Source organism: Triticum urartu, chromosome 4A, assembly GCF_056163025.1.
Source record: "Triticum urartu cultivar PI428250 chromosome 4A, HENAU_Tu73, whole genome shotgun sequence".
NCBI classification, from domain to species: Eukaryota; Viridiplantae; Streptophyta; class Magnoliopsida; order Poales; family Poaceae; genus Triticum; species Triticum urartu.
Window position 1 is genome coordinate 41,145,176 of NC_141876.1, and position 5,877 is coordinate 41,151,052.

Here is a 5,877-nt window from a genome sequence, read left to right on the forward strand (position 1 = left end):
GATCTCCATCTTCGAAGCACCGTCGTGATCACCATCGTCACCGGCGCGACACCTTGATCTCCATCGTAGCATCGTTGTCGTCTCGCCAATCTTATGCTTCCACGACTATCACTACCGCTTAGTAATAAAGTAAAGCATTACATCGCGATTGCATTGCATACAATAAAACGACAACCATAAGGCTCCTGCCAGTTGCCGATAACTCGGTTACAAAACATGATCATCTCATACAATAAAATTCAGCATCATGTCTTGACCATATCACATCACAACATGCCCTGCAAAAACAAGTTAGGCGTCCTCTACTTTGTTGTTGCAAGTTTTACGTGGCTGCTACGGGCTTAAGCAAGAACCAATCTCACCTACGCATCAAAACCACAACGATAGTTTGTCAAATAGACTCCGTTTTAACCTTCGCAAGGACCGGGCGTAGCCATACTTGGTTCAACTAAAGTTGGAGAGACTGTCGCCCGCAAGCCACCTATGTGCAAAGCACGTCGGGGGAACCGATCTCGCGTAAGCGTACGCGTAATGTTGGTCCGGGTCATCTTGTCCAACAATGTCGCCGAACCAAAGTATGACATGCTGGTAGGCAGTATGACTTATATCGCCCACAACTCACTTGTGTTCTACTCGTGCATATAACATCAACATAAATAACCTAGGCTCGGATGCCACTGTTGGGTTTTGTAGTAATTTCAAAAAAATTCCTACGCAAACGCAAGATCATGGTGATGCATAGCAACGAGAGGGGAGAGTGTTGTCTACGTACCCACGCAGACCGACTGCGGAAGCGTTGACACAACGTAGAGGAAGTAGTCGTACGTCTTCACGATCCAACCGATCAAGCACCGAAACTACGGCACCTCCGAGTTTGAGCACACGTTCAGCTCGATGACGATCCCCGGACTCCGATCCAGCAAAGTGTCGGGGAAGAGTTCCGTCAGCACGACGGCGTGGTGACGATCTTGATGCACTACAGCAGCAGGGCTTCGCCTAAACTCCGCTACAGTATTATCAAGGAATATGGTGGCTGGGGGCACCGCACACGGCTAAGGAATAGATCACGTGGATCAACTTGTTGTGTCTTTGGTGCTAGCCCTGCCCCTCTATTTATATGTTGAGCCCCGGGGTCGAAACTTGGAGCAAAAGCCTCCTCAAAGTCGGTTTTGCCCGAAAGGCAAGAGTCCCACTCGGACTCCAGGACCAGACGCCACAATCCTTGGCGTCTGGCCCAGACGCCATGGGCCTCGGCGTCTGGCCCAGGGCCAGACGCCAGGGTCTCCGGCGTTTGGCCCCCTGGCCTCCGCAAAACTCCTTTTGCAGCGACCTAAAGCCTCATGGGCTTGACCCCTTGGCCTAACCATATCATCCAATATATGAATCTTTACGTCTCGACCATTTCGAGACTCCTCGTCATGTCCCCGATCTCATCCGGGACTCTGAACTCCTTCGGTACATCAAAACATGTAAACTCATAATATAACTGTCATCGTAACCTTAAGCGTGCGGACCCTACGGGTTCGAGAACAATGTAGACATGACCGAGACACGTCTCCGGTCAATAACCAATAGCGGGACCTGGATGCCCATATTGGCTCCTACATATTCTACGAAGATCTTTATCGGTCAGACCGCATAACAACATATGTTGTTCCCTTTGTCATCGGTATGTTACTTGCCCGAGATTCGATCGTCGGTATCCAATACCTAGTTCAATCTCGTTACCAGCAAGTCTCTTTACTCGTTCTGTAATACATCATCTCGCAACTAACTCATTAGTTGCAATGCTTGCAAGGCTTATGTGATGTGCATTACCGAGAGGGCCCAGAGATACCTCTCCGACAATCAGAGTGACAAAACCTAATCTCGAAATACGCCAACCCAACATGTACCTTTGGAGACACCTGTAGTACTCCTTTATAATCACCCAGTTACGTTGTGACGTTTGGTAGTACCCAAAGTGTTCCTCCGGTAAACGGGAGTTGCATAATCTCATAGTTATAGGAACATGTATAAGTCATGAAGAAAGCAATAGCAACATACTAAAAGATCGGGTGCTAAGCTAATGGAATGGGTCATGTCAATCAGATCATTCTCTTAATGATGTGATCCCGTTAATCAAATAACAACTCATTGTTCATGGTTAGGAAACATAACCATCTTTGATTAACGAGCTAGTCAAGTAGAGGCATACTAGTGACACTTTGTTTGTCTATGTATTCACACATGTATTATGTTTCCGGTTAATACAATTCTAGCATGAATAATAAACATTTATCATGATTATAAGGAAATAAATAATAACTTTATTATTGCCTCTAGGGCATATTTCCTTCAATATCTGGCAGTGTCAGCACTGGGGCTGTAGTCAAACGTTTCTTCAGCTCCTGGAAACATGCCTCGCAATCTTCCGTCCATTTAAACTTGGTATCCATTCTTCAATAATTCTGTCATGGGCTTTGCAGTCTTTGAAAAATTCTCAATGAATCTACGGTAGTATCCTGCGAGTCCAAGAAAACTGCGGATCGCGCTAACTGAAGTGGGTGCCAACCATTCAGTGACTGACTAAACCTTGGTGGGATCTACTGCTATACCTTCTCCTGATATAACATGTCCAAGGAATCCGACTTCCTTCAACCAAAACTCGCATTTGCTGAACTTGGCATACAACTGATGTTCCCTGAGTTTCTCGAGAACTAAACGCAAATGCTCCTTGTGTTCCTCTTCATTCTTCGAATATACCATTATATCATCAATGAACACCACAACAAACTTATCCAAATATTCCATGAACACCTTGTTCATCATGCTCATGAAATAGGCAGGGGCGTTAGTCAGTCCAAATGACATGACCGTATATTCATATAGCCCGTACCGTGTGGTGAAGGCTGTCTTTGGTATATCCTTCTCTTGTATCTTCAACTGATGATATCCTGATCGCAGATCGATCTTTGAAAACACCTTAGCTCCTTGCAGCTGGTCAAACAGATCATTGATCATCGGCAATGGGCACTTGTTCTTAATCGTTACCTCGTTCAAGGCCCGATAATCAACAACCATTCTTAGGGACTTATCCTTCTTCTCAACCAAAAGCACTGGAGCTCCCCATGGTGATGAACTCCGTCGAATGTAAACTTTCTCCAATAACTCCTTGATATGTTTCTTAATCTCCTCCAGATCATTCGCGGGCATCCTTAGGGTCTCTTGGATATTGGCCCTGTGCCTGGCAATAGCTTTATCAAAAACTCGATATCTCGATCCGGTGACATGCCTGGTAACTCCTCTGGGAAAACATCCGGGTAATCCTTTACTACAGGCACTTCCTCCTGAACAACTCCCGTGAGGGTATTTACTTGGCTACTTCTTGGCGCATGCCTAGATATGTACTTGATCCTTTTTCCCTCCGGGGTGATGAGACAAATTGACTTACTAACAAAGTCAATGTTTCCTCCATACTTTGACATCCAGTCCATTCCTAATATCACATCCAATCCTTGTGACTCCAAGATAATTAGGTCGGACGGAAAAACATGGTTGCCAATGGTTAAGGATATCTGATCACACCATCGACTAGCCATATACTCTGCTCCAGGTGAGCTTACTAACAGAGGGGTCCTAAGGGTTTGGGTCGGTAGTTTAAACTTATCCACGAATTCCCTTGATATGTATGAATGCGATGCACCAGTATCAAAAAGAACAAGAGCGGTAAATGACTTAACCAAAAACTTGCCTATAACCGTGTTTGGTTGCTCTTCAACTCCTCCACGTTAACGTGGTTCACTTGTCCTTTGTTGAATGGATTGGGCTTCTTCCCAGCGCTCCCATTTCCGTTTCCATTCTTCCCTTCAGGGCACTCCGTGTCATAGTGTCCAGTCTTCCCGCACTTGAAACAAGTAACGTGGTTTAGGTCCCTCTTGGTGGGTGTGGCTGGATTTGGGCGGTTCTGATTGTTGCTTGCTCCATTCCCATTCCTAGGGCCAGTATGATTATGGTTACTCCCTCCATTATGGTGTGGCCTCCATGGTTATGAACAAGTCCTCCTGAGTTCGGGGTTAGGCGAGGCTTCTGCTGAGCTCCTGAGTTATACCTCCCTTGTCCATACTTCCTCTTACGGCTCTCAATCTGTTGTTGCTTCCCTTCAATCATAAGAGCTTTATCTACCAACTCCTGGTAGTTTGTGAATGTTGCCACCATCAACTGCATACTCATCTCATCATTCAGCCCTTCCATAAACTTCTCCTGCTTTGCGGCATCTGTGGCCACATCATCAGGGGCATAGCGGGATAACTTGCTAAACTCCTCCGCGTACTGAGCCACAGTACGGTTCCCCTGGCGTAAGTTGCGAAACTCACGCTTCTTCAAATTCATGGCTCCAGTTGAGAGATGGGCGGTACGGAAAGCTTGCTGAAATTGGTCCCATGTCACCGTGGCTATGGGGTAGGTGACAGTGTAATTCTCCCACCATGATGTTGCTGGTCCATCCAACTGATGTGCGGCAAAACGCACCTTCTCAGCATCAGTACATCCTGCAGTGGTTAACTCCCTTCCAATCCTGCGGAGCCAATCATCTGGTACTATAGGCTCGGTGCTACTAGAAAACACCGGTGATTGCAACCTTAGAAAATGGGCTAAGTTGTCAACTGGTGGTGGTGGTGGATTGTTGTTGTTGTTGCCTTGGTTCTGAACTAACAACTGCATCATGGTATTCTGCTGCTGGATCAACTGTGTGAGCTCCGGTGGGAATGCAAATCCGGGGTCACGTCTCGGAGGCATCTGATGGGTTTAGAGGGGAGAGATTAGAATAGAATGAGGTCTAATGAGAAAGCACTACCCATATGCACATGAGACAAACACAAACATTTCACTCAATCAATCAATTAAGGCATACAATCGGTCTAACTATCGCAAAAGTGCTCGGACTACTCTATTTACATGGTGGAATACTACTACTGATGTGGTGGTCTACTAGAAATATTCCTCGCTTGCAGACTCCATGATATATGCTCCAGCTTCGTCTTCAAAGTCATCATCGCTCAGGTCAGAGTCGGTGCCGTTGATGATGATGTAGTCTTCTGGGCGAATCTCCTTGGGTTCTTCATCTTCTTCTACTGTTGTGGGGTCTTCCATGAATATTCCAATCTTCTTAATCAGGTCATCATTCTTCTCCACTAGTACGAAGATTTCCTCCTCATAATCTTCACGTGTAGCCTTGAGTTCTTCCTCTAGTTCCGCAATCCTAGTCATTGCCTTCTTCAGATCTATCATGCCTGCGCATATCTGATTCTCCTGGCGTCCAATGTGCTGGTTTAGTTCCTGGATGAAAGCTACAATTGATCTATCCTTCCGGGTGCTGATCATCTCCCATTGCTCGTCTCGGCGCCCATAGATCTGGTAGATAGTGTCCTTAAGCTCCTTATGATAAACTTCTCCAATGCGTCCCATGGTGATGTGAGCTGCCATACTCTTTCCTAAACTCCAGGTTGGTGCATCGAAGGAAAACTCTATGGGTTTAGTGACTGGCGTGACCGTCATTCCTGGAACTTGAACTTGAATCGTCCATCGCTCCTCTTCTGGTAAATTGGCGTTGTAGGTCCCGGTGAAGCTTGGTATTCCTATGTTCAGGTACCTAGTGACTTCCTTCAAGTGTCGTCCAAAAGATGCTTCTTCATCCGGTTGTGCAAACTTGTTCCTTGCGTCCGCCATCCTAAATAGTAGAAAATGGAGAGGAGTCGGAAATGAGAAGAGAATAGTGATCTATGGCTTTTAGCTTAGTGGTCGTGTCCTACACTCAGCGTGTGCTCTGATACCATCTTGTAGCGACCCGACCTCAAACGGTCAAGTCTCTGTGCTTCGGTGTCATCCCTGGATCGGTAA